The 12739-nt window shown below is 32.4% G+C and overlaps 1 long non-coding RNA gene across 1 annotated transcript in view; it reads left to right on the plus strand.

Annotated features, from left to right (window-relative positions):
* Nucleotides 1–384: 384 nt before the first annotated feature.
* The window catches only part of LOC149088478 (uncharacterized), a 197830-nt gene continuing 185475 nt past the window's right edge, over nucleotides 385–12739 (plus strand). The window contains exon 1 of the long non-coding RNA XR_016195405.1: nucleotides 385–716. This is a non-coding gene — a long non-coding RNA (uncharacterized LOC149088478). The remainder of the gene's footprint in view (nucleotides 717–12739) is intronic.

Genomic DNA, 12739 nt, shown 5'->3' on the forward strand with positions numbered 1-12739 from the left:
AGCGAGGGATACCTGTAATGGAAAATTAGATAGCTAATAGCTTTATATAATGTCGATGAATTAACCGTGTGTTTTTGAGGTATATTGTCACAATTAAAGTGGATTCTTTTCTTTTTCGACAGTTAAAAATTTTCCCAATTCTGGAGACAAACGTTTCGACTGAATCTTATAAGCAAAGTGACTCCGTTGCCGTACGTTGTGTTCGTGTGTAGAGAGAGAGAGAGTGAGAGGGGAATACCGTGGGAGATTACTGGCGAATCTCTTGGCTTCCATTAGGCTGTAAGGTTTGGCGAAATGTGGGAAAAACGTCGCGAGGCCCTCATATGGAACATCTAGTTTTGGCACACCGTCTTCAGTCCGTAGTCGTTCTCCGTGGCACCGCGACATATCCTCCAGTGAACGAGACGACGTACTGTACTACGTAAGTGCAACTAGGAACTGTGAGAGCAAAAACTCTTCAATGTTTCGTGGGTGACAGAGGAGTCCGTCATCGCCACTCGCAACAATTGCATTGCGTGGAGAAACGGTAGTATATCACCAACAATGATAATATAGCATTTCTGCAATAAATTACTGCAAGTGTTTCCTTTACGAAAAAAAAAACAAAACATTTTGCATATCAATTCCTGGACTTAGTTTTTCCCCCACCGAAATATTGCCATCAGGAATAAGAGCACGTTCCGGAAATTTCCGATTTCTACTCAATAATCGTTCCGGTGAGTAATATTAATTATTTTACTTTATTATAGCCTTTCACGAATTAACTCTAATTGGATTTTACATTAGTTTTAAAGATGAAAATTAACAGGATATAGGAGAATAGGATCGTCGTTATTTCATTTGGAGAGTGTTACAGAATAAATTATATTGAATTTATTATTTTATATCTGAATTTTATTACGCTTATTTCTTCTAAAAAGAATTATAAATTATTATTTAGGTTTCGATTAACAATAAAATGGCCGTCTAATATAAAAAAAAGTCATTTCTCTATACTATACAATAAAATCATCCATAATAATTGTTGATTATAGATTATATATTAAACAATTTTCCCAGAAAACTAACCCCGAATTCACAATTGTTTTCCCATTATGATACATTTTTACGTTTTCAAGTCTTAAAAAAGTATATTAAATAAATAAATAAAAATAATTTTTAACTTCCAAGTTTATTTCAAACATTTTTCTTTGCTGTAAAGTCAGAAAAAAGAAATTAAAATACGTAAATATTTTTATTGCTTTAAATTTCCCGTAAGAAATAATTAGCCGCGATATTTATTTTATTGTCTCGATCTCATTGGATAATATTTGGTAATAATTTCGAAATATTTGAATTATTAATACGCTACAGTTTTATTGAATCTAAATTTTTATTTTATTTTGAAAAATTTCGTTGAGGGGAAAATTTTATATTCAATTTTAAATTCAATTTTATTCCGGGCAACGAAATGTTTGTTAAAAGTCCGGCCATCTGACGGTGATAATTTAATAATTTTATGAATTATGTAGTTTATTCGGTTACGGGATATTTTGAAGGGAAAAAAGGCTTTATAAAGAACACTTTTCCCTACATTTCCCGTTGAAACTTCAGAAATCCGGGAAGTTTCACGATCGAACTTAACCAGGGAAGTTTCATTCAAACAGATGTTCGCGTAAACTCATATCGTTCTATGGAAGTTTCAAGTCTGAATTTTCCCCATCAATTGATTATAATTTCGAATAATTATACAAAAATATTCTATTAATTCATAGTTACCGAAATTAATTTGCTAACAATATTTCATTAATTTTGATTAATCTTTTCAATCGGCATTGTTGCGCGTAAAAGATAAATTGATTATTTTCTTCAGAAATTTTCGGATAAAATGCTTTATTGGATATACAATGATTTTAGGATCTTCTAATTAAAAAAAAATCATGTTTTGTGATGAATCTGTTGCGGTAAATGTGGTATGTCCGGTTATGGTGCGTAATAACGATGGAAATCCGATTGTTATACAAAATAGATGAAAAAAATTCGGTCATTATGCATAGCGACCGATTCAGCACATTTACCGCAACATCGCAATTAACGATCATCGCAATTTTTTCACTTTCAAATCAATTTCGGCGAGATCCACACTAATTTTGTAGGTAATTTTATCGTGGATTATTTATCAGATCGTCTTTTTCCGAAAGACGTTGGATATGGTACGTATAAATTCACGTGTAAAGCAAGAAATGCTGTTGTAATGTACTGATATAAGTATACACTAGGGGTTCTTGACATTTTGTGTTCCACGGACTCTTGGTATCAATGAGACCAGGGTTGGGGACCCTCTCTATCTACCAATGATATGAAAGGCTACGGACGTCTTTAGAGAATAATATTCGAATAATATAGCAAATAATAATAATAATTCAAAAAAAAAAGCTGTTTTCTAATCCAAACCTGATGGATCCTTCTGAAATCTCTCCTCATGGGCCCTGGTTAAGAACCACTGCTACAGAACATTTGATCAGTTTTGTCGCACCACGGTCATTTTCTGCACACTCCTTTAGAAGAGTTGGGTGGGAAATGAAGGCTCCATCCATCGGTGGTAGCCCCAGGCTCGGTAGGTAAGGAACTTGCTTCTAACGTTCTGTGCCCGGATTCGAACCCATGGACTTTGACGGTAACCTTCATTGTGGAAGACGAACATCTTACCACGGCGCCACGCGGGCGCATTTTCTGCGCACTAGGGCTAATTTAGACCGGAACCTACAATTTTTTGCCGATTTCGAACGGCAGCGCGTTTTTTGATATACTCATCGAGAGGTTGGTGCACCAACTCCCTCGGTGTGGGACTCCCTGCGGTAGCAATCTTTCTCTGTGGTTATGTCGGCGTTTCCGTTGTATGCCTGTGTCAGAAAAGTTTCTCACAAGCACGGGTATCGAACTCGCGACACCTTTAAACATCCTTTGGTACATTGGGCGAGTATCTTATTGGCATGGGGTACCACGTTCCTGCTATAGACTATGATAACAAAGAGCTTAAGTTCGGATAATGCATATCAATGACCACTGAAAGCGGAATCAAACATTATTTAGCCTATAAAGGAATCAGAATGAACTTCTCAAGAGTTAACAGCCCAATACGGGTAATATTAAACTGTAAGTAGTTCAAAAATGAAATACATACAAGAAGGGCCGTAGCTAACCATTCCTGTGCCCTGTCAAGAATTTGAATTTCGGCCCCCTTCCAAGTGGGCACCTGTTATACCTGCCTAGTTACGGCCCTGCATAAAAGCATGGCGATAAATCGAACTACTAGTCCGGGACGGCTAAGAAATTACTCTGGGGTATGCACTGCTTGCCAATTTCAGTCGGAACCCACAGGCCACTACGTCACATTTAGGATAAACTTCTCAAATAAAAACACAACATAAGTTAACTCTTTCCTCATCCAAGCTCACGGACCCATGAAACCTTTCCACGGACCCTCAAAGTGCCGTGGACCCCTGGTTAGGAACAGCTGGCATAGACCAGTGGTGGGCAAACGTTTTTAGAAGCGGACCAAAAAATTGACGGGCCGGATATACTCGGACATTGGTTAATAATTGGAATTTGGAATTTTTATGCTTAGAAATGAAGCGTGGGGGGGGGGGGTGTTTAAAGACTGCCACGGTTTCATTGCAAATGAGTGGCAATAGCTTATCTTTTACAACTGTGAAAAAACTAAAAAAAGTATATAAATTTATGCATATTTATTGCATATAATATGTTTAATGTTTTTACACGTGCAAAAGTTTTAAATCATACTTTTCAATTCTCACATTTACATTTTCGATACACAAAAAAGAAACACCCTGTTTAATTATTTTTTTATAACACTGTGCGAACTGAAAATTTCTATGCTATTATTTTTAAATCTGCTGCTGGCTGGATAGAACCTCTAAATGGTCTGCATCTGGCCCGCGGACTGTAGTCTGCCCATCACTCTATAGATCAGTAGTTCTCAACCTGGGCCATATGTCCCCCCACACTGTCCTGGGATATCATAAGAGGGGCCACGGGGGGAACTTACAGAAAGGGAGTCACTACAAGTGATGAAGTGGGCCACAGAGAACTGTGAAGAAATTAAGCTTTCAAAAGAAATACGGTGGAAAAAAATGAGGCTACTTTGAAAATCCAGCAGAGCTGTCCATAGAACCATGGTTATCATAATCCATGGGCACATGTCGGCATGCCCCGGGGTCCTCATAGGGGTCTTTTACTGATGAGCGAATGTAAGTATGTACTTATGTAAGCTGTTACTTCTACGTATGTATGGGAGTCCCCGAACCTCACTTTGCCCGGGGGATAAACGATGTAATGATGGTAATGCATGAACACCCCGGGCCCGAGAAGGAAGCTCACTGAACTCTATCCCCAGGGTGTATGTGAGGATCCAAGTTGATGTGCCGGGAGAATCGATTTAAGGTCTCGTATATTACATACCTATTATTGGTCACATATTTCGGTACTCGGGAGAGATGACCACCCACCTACTGGATCCGGGCCAAGAGTTCCATAGTTCGATCTTATTTATAAAATTTTTGTTCGTTTTAAATTTAGTTTTGTTTCAATTCAATTCAATGACTATAAGGGGTCTCGCTCTTGGATGAGCACGGAGGGGTGCGGTAGATAATACAAAAGGGACCACGAGAAGAAAATATGGTTCAGGGGGGGGGGGGGCCATGGACTGAAAATGGTTGAGAAACAATGGTATATAGACTATGATAACCGAAAGCTTGGGTTCCGAGAATGAAAGCTATATCAATGATCGTTGGAAGCGGGACGAACATTATTCAGTTCAATCAGAATAAACTACTCAAAGGAACCGCTCATTAAATGAATATAGAACAACAACCCACGGTCCATTTGGCAGTCGCATTCCATCCACGGTCCAAGTCGTGCACTTATTGGTCAGAAAATCCGGTATAGATTCCCACGATAACGCACGTTTCTAGACGATGCGCTCTCTCACAGATATCGTCTATGAATAATTATAGCTCCGATATATAATCTTTCACATCTATCAATCCCCATAAGTAAAAAGAAAGAAATTGAGTATATAATGCTTACTTTTTATTATTACTATTATTACTTCACCTTCAATTTGTTTTAGTTGCTTTTTTTTTTCTCTTGTGTTTTAGTGATAGGTATCTCAAGAATTTTATAAATATACTCGTATATATATTCTGAATACATTATGTATTTCAAGTAGACAGGAAAAAAAAAAATCTATCTTTCAAAGTGAGAGGATAACAAAAAAAAAGCATATGTATATATATAATGGTTATCCTATCGGTTTAATGTTAGGTTTCATGTTTTAAGATCTATATCATGTTTTTAGAGCTGGAAAAATACTGAAATCTCGGATTAAAATCTTCAGTATCAAAAGGTGCGGCTACAAAAAAATGGGCGTCGCTCTTTTACGGTGCTCTTTTTCCGTGGTTTTTAGAGTACGATGACCCTTAGGAATCAGCTTTTTTTTGTTATTTCCATGGTCTAGTAGCCATTTCACTGGACAGCATTCATTATAAAATAAATCACTGACCATCCATTCAAAGACAGAGCTGCCCCGCTTCTGATACAGAGTGAGGAAATACCTTCAGAGGATTAACTTCTTATATATAAATTTCTCTTTAAAGTTTCTTTTACGTGTCATCATTTGGACGATGAATTTATATTGACGTCATCTTAGAGTCCGATCAATCGTTAAGAATAGGATTTAAAAAAAAAAAAATTGTAATAGAAGGGGGAATGGAAAATCCTTTGATTGTCTGTACGGTGATTGTAATCAATGTTATCCATGGATTTATTGCTGGAATGAAGCTATAAAAATGGAGCGTTTCTTAGAAAGCTACCCACGATATCTTTCAGGTATCGAAAATATTAATCAGCTGAATTATTTATAAATATGGATATGATGTCAGTGGTAACGTGTTTCGCTTGAAATTTTAAAGATTTGAAAGGATGTAATATTACAGGCATAGATTGTTTCCGATGGAGACTTTAGACGCTGTACTTGGTCTTTTTTAATGAATATTTACTACCTACAAGTTTTGAGTTAGTTTTTTGTTGCTAAGAACTGTCTTAGGTGTTGTGTTAACTTGTTTAATTTCAGGATTCATTGAACTATTTTAATATTTTAAATAAATAAATCTTGCATCTCATGAAATGTGCATTACCCCTTGCAGAAACAATAATTCTTTTTTTTTTTTTTTGGAATTTTCAAGAGGTTTTTGCATTATTGATACTCAAAAAATACATTAGAAACATAAATGTCATCGAATCTTTATTTTTTTTTTTTTTTGAGAAGAAATAATTCAAATTTTTTCAGCCAAGATGGTGAATTATATATATTCATCTTCACACACAATGGTTTCCAGAATTTTATTGCTAAAGTTGTAATAAATCACACTTTTCCCGGAGGTCTTTCTCTTGTAAGCCATTTTAAAAAACCCTGAATGTCCAACTGCAAGTGCTGCCCTCGGATGAAAAAAAGCCCTCTAAGTTCATAAAACTATATTTTCAACTCAAAACTTACACAATCCTTTAAGTCGGGGGGGGGGGGGCGCTTCACAACCCGAGGTTGAAAAACAAAATTTCTACATTGAGAAAAAATAACCACATTAGTGCGTACAGGGTCTGAAAGGGATACAGAGATGAACATTATTAAAAGATGACGCAAAATTTGTAGGGCTAGTAAATTTTGTTAATATGATTCACGAAAAAATCGTTTTCCCATACTAAGATTATATTCCGATTTTTTAAAAATTATACTTTCGTGTTTATCTCTAATCTTAGAATTATCATAAATGTGTGGACCTAAGAAAATTATCTCGGCAGTTCATCGTGAAAATCCACGCGTGCAAGATCATCAAAAAAATGCTTAGGAATTTTATAAGGGATTACGGAAAACGTGATAACTAAGAATGATCGATCACTATTAATTTATCCGTTAATCTATAGGATATTTATAAAACAATTTATAATATTTAAATAGAAACTTATTTAATTTCCAAGTTCATATAAGTTGAAATCTAAATCATTGGATTTAAAATCGGTATTGAAGAAGTTGAAGTTTTGCAAAATTTTGTATATCGATTGTCTTCTTACTTACAATACCACACTTATTAAGCAATAATATATTATGTATATAAAATATTGTTTATTATATAGAGTATATAAAAGGATATTAACAAAAAAGTCTTCCTTAAAAAATCCATTTAAGAAATAAAAGCAACCTCTCCCATATTACTCTCAAAGTTAGAATAAATCAATTTTCCCAAGACGAAACACGGTTGAAATAATAATTTATGCATTAGCATACATACGCTTTCGTTAATAAATATTATTTGGTATTAGCATTGCGAATAAAACAGCATAATATGTATAACGAGTGAAAATAATTAGAAAACACAGAGAATGCATATTTGGTTTCATTAGTTCCATTATAGAGAACTCCCATTAATCATAAATCATATCGTTAGGTACAATTAATCACGCTGAATGTTACAGCATGATCTTTTCAGAGCGTAATTTAATTTATTTAAAGAAAAGCCCAATTTATTTTTCCTAGTCCATTTCCGAATAGGAGAAATGGTGTCGAAAACATACTTTTGTGTGTGTGAGAGAAAATTAAACGAGCAGAATTAATTTCTTCTTTTTCTAAGAAAGGAATTGTTTTTTCAAATGAATATAACGTTTTGTTGATGTTAATCGAAAATTGTATTTTTAATGAACTTTCTTCAAGAACGTGATAACTACCTAAATACTTGAAAAAAAAAATTGGATTTTTCTGTTGAATAGAATTGATATAATTATTTTATCCCTCATGAAAGCAGAAAATAATTACAGAGAGTACGCGATAAAATTTTGAATTGTCACTGAAGTTAACTGCTGTATTTGAATAGGAAATATCCTTTCACCCCTTAAGGATAATTTTAAAAAAATCATTAAAATTAAATTGTTCAAATTTCTTAAAATATTCTCTTATGAAAGAATGTTCATGTAGTTTCTACAGTTTTCTTATTTTCGTTTCAATATTTTCTACATTTTGGAACACTGAGTAATTTCAATAGCTCAATTAATTTTATGTACCATTATAAACAAACTTTTATCGTTCATCATAGGTATAGGCATCCTTAAAAAAATGAGGGAATTGGAAATGAGTTCGTTTTAGTATAAAATGCTTAAATTTTAAATTTGAAAAATAAAAAAATTAGATATTAAATTTATGTAACTGAAAAGATATTGAATTTTCTTTTGTTTTATGTTATACTATATTGCTATTTTATTTTAGCTCTGAAGCTAAAATTACTCATTTTGTACTAGTGAGAACAGAAAATGATATTGTATCGATATTTATACGTAAATAATCGTAAGATTACGTCATTTGTATGTTCTAACCCATAACTTCCAACATTTTCATTTTAAAGTCATGAAATAGAAAGCTTTTGTAGCCTTTTCTTTCCATAAAAGCAAAAATTAATCGTGCAAAATATGCAATAAAAGTTTACGATGTCATTGAAGGTAACAATTTAAATTGGGAACAACATTTTCCTTTGAGCATAATTAAAAAAATCACTAAAATTGAATTTTCCACAATTTAGTATTTCAGAGTAATCACATTTCCTTAAAGAATTTCCATACTATTTTTTTCTAGAGTTTTTCATATTCTCCTACCAGAATTTTCAAAATTTTGGAACTGAATAATTTCAATAATTTAATTCATACTTTATCTACGATTATACAAACAAAATGGAAACGTTCATCATCATGAATATATGCATCCTCGAATATTAAGAGAATTAAAAATTTCGGTGAATTTCAATGAACATCTTAACTTTCTTATTTAAGACAAATTCGAAATAAATTCATATTAATGAGAGATATTCAAGTTTTCTTTAGTTAAAATTTTTTCAGACTTAATTTTTCATTCACTTTCTTTTACAATTTTTCTTATTTTTCTTCCATTATTTTTGAAATTTCGCGTCGCTGAATAATCTCAATTCAATTAATACAACATATAGAAGCAAAATGTAAATGTTCATCATCTTAGATATAAATATTCTTGATAAATGGAGAATTTTTATTTGCAAATGAATCAATTTTAATATCTAAAAATTTTTAACTAAAGTTTTCGTATTTCTTTCCGTTTCTTTCCCATAACAGCTAAATTTTTGATTTAAAATATGAAAATTAGAAATTAAATTCACGTATATGAGAGATATAAAAATATTGTTTATTAAAAGTTTTTAAATATTTTATACTTTATTAATAATGTTTCATTTACCTCAGAATCAAAGATTACGAAGGAGAAAACTGCAACAAGAAGAAAAAAGTAAAATAAGTAAAATATAATTAATACTTATACGTATAAATCGTAATTTTACGTCATTTCTATTTACCAACTTGAAATTTCCAATATTTTCATATGAAAATCATCCCACAGAAAGCTTTTTTAGTAATTTTTTTAATTAAAAAAAAATTAATCATAGAAAAGAAGCAATGAAATTTTGTAGTTGATTGTAGTTGAGGTTAAATATTTGCTTGAGAATATCATTTTTCACCTTGCCCATAAATTAAAAAAAAAATTGTCAAAATCAAATTTTCCTCAATTTAGTAATACATAACGTATGAAAAATCTTCTTTTTTCTTCGAAATCATCTTATTTATATATGTTCATATTTTCTTCCCAGTATGTTTGACTTCGTAACTGAATGACATAATTAATTTAATTAATTTTATATACTGTTATCAACAAACTTTTAACGTTCTCCACCATGGAAGAAACATTCTGGAATAACAAGAGAATTGAAAATATGAAATGAATCCATTTTAGTCGAAAAACGATAAATTTTTAATAAAAAAAAATACGTCAAAAATCATATAAATGAATATTAAAATTTCCTTTCAGTTTTTTTAGACTGAAAACCTATATTGCTGGTTCATTTCAACTAAAAATAATTAAATCTTTCAGCTAAAAACAGTTAAATCTTTACTATTGAATGGGATTAATATATTTATTTTATTCCTCACAAAAGCAAAAATTAATCATAGAACAGATGCAATAAAATTTTATCACAGAAGACTAACTATTTGATTGAGAATATCATTTTTACCTTGTGCATAATTGAAAAAAAAAGATCAAATCATCTACAATTTAGTATTACATGATACTCAAGTTTCTTGAGGAATGCCTTCCTAAAATAATTGTTATATTTAACAGTTCGCATATTTTCTTTCCACTTTGTTTAAAACTCCGTTTTACCGAATAACGTCTCACACATTTTAATTTAAATTAATTTTATATACTCTTGTAAACAAAATTTTAACTTCCATCAACATTGACAAAAATATTCTTGAACAGAAGAGAATTGAAAGTATGAAATGAATTCATTTTAGATGGAAAAACGTTGTCATTAATTTAAAAAACCATTACATAATTCATTCATGCAATAATTTTCTTCCATTTTTTTCTGGTCTGAAAACAATTAAATCGTTTGAATAGGATTAATATAACTATGTTATTCCTCCTAAAAACAAAAATTAATCATACAAAACACGCAATAAATTTTTGTCATGGGGTTAACTATTTGAATTTTAATATTATACTTATTATAATATTTAATATTAATACTATTTGAATTTATAAGTTTTTCTTGAAAATAATTAGAACATGCATTATGGGGGGAAACCGTGAAAACGGTATATAATAAGTTTGTCATTTCTGTTTTCTAACTCGAAACTTTCCGAACATTTTCATATGAAGGTCATCTACTAGAAAGCCTTTGTATAGTCAGTTTTTCTTTATATTTTTCGACGAATAAAAATAGTAGTCGGCCAAAATTTCCGGACTGGTCAGCCATATTTTAGCAGATTACGTCGTTCATTTTTATGGGTTTTTTTTTTTTTACTCTCCCAGCTCGATTCAAGCACATCTCCCTCCTCTCTATATATTTTTATTTGAAAAAAATATATTGCCGAAGCCCTATTTGCCACACTAACCTCCCTCGCTCGTAAAAACGCTTATTCATTTTCCGTGTCCGAACATAAAAAAAAAAATGGTCATGAATAGCGTCCGTTCTACGTTTCTCCTACCATTATGCAGAGCGCGTGCAGTAAATTTACGGCAGATTTCGTTCGTTGGCATTGTCAAAATTCGGTTGGATCCGGACTCTTCCTCTCTGATTATGTCCAGATGCGTACGTTCAGTCAATGAATGACGTACAGATATTTTTTTCCCATTAGATTTTTATTCTTCAACCGCTGACTGTTTCGTGAGACATTTCGCACAATTCATAGTCACCCATGTAGTTTTACTTTTAATGAATACAGTAAAACCTCGTTAAGTCGTGACCCTAGTAAGTCGTCACTCCGGTTAAGTCGTCGTTTTTCTTCAGGGCATTCTAGCTTTCACAGACAGCAATGCTATTAAACCCTCGTTTAATCGTCGTAAAATTTCGGTTAACTCATCACTATGAAAAAGTTTGAGGGAGAGGAATGGATGATTCTTTTATGGCTTCCTTTAAGAAAAAGAGCTTGACAATAGCGTTGCCATATGCTTAAAAGTCACACTTAAAAGCATTTATGTACCAAAACAGAACAGCTCAAGTATCGACAATAACGCTGAAGTCATTTGCCGACTAAAGTTTTTGAAACGTTAGGGAATGTTCGAGCTGGATCTGATTTCTACACGGGCACCACTAATTTAGGGCTTCAGATCTAAACGAAATATCTTTGTTGAAAAACCAGACATTTTTTCCCAAGTTCAGGACGTCTAGTGTCGTTTTTCTATGCCCAGGACCTCAAATCAAAAGTGAACCCACCCTGTGTTCAAGATTAACTTATAGTTGAATCATGAACAACTGATGAAGAATTGAAACATTGAAATTTTAAATTCCATGCATTTGTAAAATTAATGTGCTCATGTTCTCATGTGCAAAAAACTATTCTAACGCTGGCATTACACTATAAAAATATGATAAAAGTCTTTTTACAGAACTTGAAAAAACAACCAATAGGCCCGTAAAACGTTTCTAGTGTAATCTCAGCCTAACAGTTACTCTGTAGTGAGTAGTGTAAATTGAACATTGCTAGTAGTTGGTATATTTGACACATTCAGTACTGAGAACTCAAAAACCAGTTAAAATTTACCATTTTTTTTGTATTATATAAATTTTGTTAATGTTCTGATTTTAATTGGTATTTTAATAAATGTATATTATTTGTATATGATTTTCACTACATTTCACATTGAAACTGACGGCACTTCGCTTAACTCGTTACTCCGCTTAAGCCGTCATAATTTTTCGATAACGTGAGTGACGACTTATCGAGGTTTTACTATATCACAACGTCTTTATGTTGGTTTTTTATTTCTGTCTTTGCCGTGAACAGGTCCGTGAATTATTTCTTTTATTTGCAGCATTTTTCACCGACCGCAACTTATTGCCCTCATTTATCAATTTTTCACCACTCCACACACAAATTGTTTCCTATTTTCGGTATTTTCAACGGCCGTTAATTATTTCTCCTACTTATTTACTTTTCGCATTTCTCTGCTAATTATTTCTTTCATCTATTAACTTTTAGCATTTCTGTAAATTGAAATAAGTTTGCAGAAGTTTCCATCTATTTAGTTGTCGCCGACCCGCAAATTATTTCTCCTGTTTGCGGTATTTTTAAGGATCCATAAATTATTTCTATTCACGGTATTTTTTGC

The sequence above is a fragment of the Pholcus phalangioides genome, unplaced genomic scaffold (genome assembly GCF_987345545.1).
Source record: "Pholcus phalangioides strain wild (caught in Gottingen) unplaced genomic scaffold, Ppha-v1.0 ptg000003l_1, whole genome shotgun sequence".
In the NCBI taxonomy this organism is placed as follows: domain Eukaryota; kingdom Metazoa; phylum Arthropoda; class Arachnida; order Araneae; family Pholcidae; genus Pholcus; species Pholcus phalangioides.